The sequence below is a fragment of the Nannospalax galili genome, unplaced genomic scaffold (assembly GCF_000622305.1).
Source record: "Nannospalax galili isolate Female #2095 unplaced genomic scaffold, S.galili_v1.0 scaffold4461, whole genome shotgun sequence".
Classification (NCBI taxonomy): Eukaryota; Metazoa; Chordata; class Mammalia; order Rodentia; family Spalacidae; genus Nannospalax; species Nannospalax galili.
In genome coordinates, this window is record NW_008345009.1 from 11,282 (window position 1) to 15,008 (window position 3,727).

Consider the following 3,727-nt stretch of genomic DNA (forward strand, 5'->3'; position numbering starts at 1 on the left):
ATTAAAAACAACACAGACTATTGTCAACACTCTTCTTCGCCCACCATAACCAGACAGGAAGATTCTATTCCTAAAGACATAGCACACTTTGCATTCAGAACTCTGAGATATAAAGCTGGAATATACCTGGATTTTTCCTCACTCTTGGCTAGCATGCATAGAGTCAGAAGGTGTTATTATACAAGCTTTTGGGGAGAAAAGTCATCAATGATCTCACTCAGCATTGGACTCTGTGTGTTATAATGCTGACTGCCAGGCAAGATATACCCTGTGGTGCAATAGTGGAACCAATGTTTCTGGGCTAACTAGTCACTTCCCGATCGGTTCTGGGGCTGCTCTATGAGAAAGAATATCAACTTGTTACTGTGAACTTGTTCACAAAGCCTGGGAGGTCCCAGGTCTAGGTGGAGACATACTATTGATAATTGCTTAATGGATATACTAAGTGTTTTCTAAATATGTTTAAACTTGTAAACCAAAACAGTTCTCAGCTTTGCTCAGAGAAGCCTTCTTTGGCAAGGGCAATGATCAAAATGGAAATTCATAAGTGATCAAAATGTTGAGGATAATTGAATGCTGAGTTCACAGCTGTAAATGAGGCATGTGTGTCACTCCTCTGAGACCCAGGCTCATGTGTTGAATGCTTGGTTCTCAGTTGGTAATGACATTTTTGAAGGTGATGGAAACTTCAGGATGATGTGTGTCTCTGAGATGTGCTTTAGAATCTTGTTCTCTCTGCTTCAATGATTCTATTAGAATAGTGCCTCAACTCTGTAATACTCTCCTGTCCATAATGAACCACAAACTCTGAAATCAGGAGCTAATATAAATTTTTCCCGTCCTGTTATGTTGGGCATTTTTTCACTGCAAGAGAAATAACATACAGAAAAATGGCTCAAAGATATGTTGAATACTTTGATTATTCTTGGTCAGAATCCTTTGGAAATTAATTCTCATGACAGTCTTTTTGGAAATTATTATTATTATTTTTTATTTTATTTTACCTGCATGTTTGTAAGTGAAATATGTTGTGCAATGCCTGCAGAGTCAGAAGAGGGTGACAAATTCCAAGGAAACAGTTTTACAGACTGTAGCCACACAGGGAGCTGAACCAGGTCCTCTGCAAAAGCAGACAGTGCCCTTAACTGCTGAGCCATCTCTCCAAACCCCCTAATGACATTCTTCACTGAAACCCGAAAAATATCCTAAAATTTCTATGGAAGGAAAAATATTTCCCCATGTTGCCAAAGAAATTCTGAAAAAAATATCAATGATGGAGGTAAATTCCCTGATTTCGAACTTCTCTACAGAACCACAGTAACAAAGTGGCATAGTAGTGACACAAAAGCATTTAGGCCAATGGCATAGAACTGAGGGCCTAGAAATAAATCTGCTCAGCTACACATCCTTGGTGATCAGAGAAATGCAAAGCAAAATCACATAGAGATTCCATTTCACCCCAGTCAGAATGGCACTTAACAAAAGTTCAAACAGCAACCAATACTGAGGAGGAGGCAGGGAAAAAGAGTCCTTATGCACTCTTTAAGTCAATGTACAAAAGGGCAGTCACCATAGAAATTGGTGTGGATTCTACCTGAACCCTTAACACAGAGTTCTGAGTAAGATGGTTGTTTGGAATTTAAATGGAATAGGAATAGTACATCTGCTACTTCTCCAGTCCAAGATTTGGCTTTATCAACACTTGAACAAACCTCTTCTAATAGACTCACTAACTTTACATCCAGCTGGACTTGCTGGGGCATGGCCTGACTTGTTTTGAAAGTCTGACGGATACTTCTGCACTACTGAGGAGTGCATGATCAGCGTGTGATCATCCTTAAGATACACCCTGAGGGGAAAAGGGGATTTCCAGATGCCTTTATAAGCTCTGTAACGCCTGCAATAAATGATTTCCTGCTTGACTAGACTCCCCATTGTGTCTGATTGTTCCCAGTGCTGGGGGTGGCAAGGGCTGGCAAACGGCACACTTACTCATCCCCAGTCATCCTTGCATGGGGGTCACAGGCTCGAACCCCCCACAAGAGGTGATAAACATTACCATTGAAATCTACCTGATATTTTATACCAGTATTCAAGTGCCAAGGATCCAAGTGTAACCAACTGGGACTAGTAATAATCAGATACATCGATATTAAAGACATGTGCAAACATCTAAGTATTAGTAGCATTAAAAAGGTAGGAATCAGCATATTTTAAAATGAAATGGAGATCTTTAAAGGGTAAAATTTTATTCAATTTTATATGTTATAGGGTTTATACTGAGTTCAATATTATATGACTGTATTAATTCAACTGTGAATCTAAAAATTTACAGTCACTTTTGAAATAGATGTATTCTTGCTCTGGAAATTGTTACTGAATAAGTTAAAGCTGTAATGAAATGCTTCTTCCAATCATGTGGTTATCAAATAAAAATAATAAATAAATAATAAAGAAAGAAAGAAAGAAAGAAAGAAAGAAAGAAAAGGATATGGGTCTATAGGTGTATCTTTACCTGGTCTTTGTATTATAGTGCTACTGGCTTCATAGAAGGTGTTTGGGAGTTCTTCCTCTGCTTCTATCTTTTTGAATAATTTAAGCAGTATTTGTTGTATATTTTCTTTGAATGTCACAATTCTGCTGTGAATCCATCTGGGCCTGGGCTTTTTTTAGTTGGGAGGTCTTGTATTACTATTTCAATTTCATTATTTGTTATGGATCTGATTAAGCTGTTGATCTACCCTTGGCTTAACTTTGAAAATTAGGAACCCAGACAAGGCTGTCCACTGTCTCTACTCCTTTTCAATATAGTGCTGAAACACTTGCCAGAGCAATAAGACAAAGAAGGGAATTAAAGGAGTACCAATTACAAGAGGTCAAATTATCCCTATTTGCAGATGATACGATATTATACATAAGAGATCCCAAAAATTCCATTAGAAAACTGTTAGCATTTGTTAGTACTTTCAGTAAAGTAGCATGATACAAAATCAACTTACAAAAATCAATAACCTTTCTATATACCAATAACAAGTAATCAGAAAAAGCACTAAAGGAAACCCTCCCATTCTCAGTAGCCTCAAAAAATTAATGTATTTAGGAATAAACCTAACCAAAGATATTAAAGACCTCTATAATGAAAATTTCAAAACTCTAAAGAAAGAGATAGAGGAAGACACTAGGAGATGGAAAGACCTACCGTGCTTATGGATTGGTAGAATCAATATTGTGAAAATGAACATATGACCAAAAGCAACTTATAGAGTCAGTGCAATCCCAATCAAAATACTCATGACATTCTTCACAGAACTTGACAAAATAATCCTAAAATTCATATAAAATCACAAAAGACCTTGGATAGTCAAACAAATCTTGAGCAAAAAGAACAATGCTGGGGGATCATAAAACCAGATCTCAGATTATATTACAGAGCTATAGTCATAAAAACAGCATGGTACTGGAACAAAAATAGACATGTAGATTAATGGAACACAATAGAAGACCCAAACATGAGTTCATATAATTTCAGCCACCTGATATTCAACAAATGTGCTAATAATACACAATGGAGAAAAGATAGCATCTTCAACAAATGGTGCTGGAAAAACTCGATCTCCACCTGCAGAAAAATGAAACTTGACCCTTATCTTTCATCCTGCACAAAAGTCAACACCAAATGGATCAAAGACCTCAAAAATCCTGAAACTCAGAAACTGCTAGAAGAAAA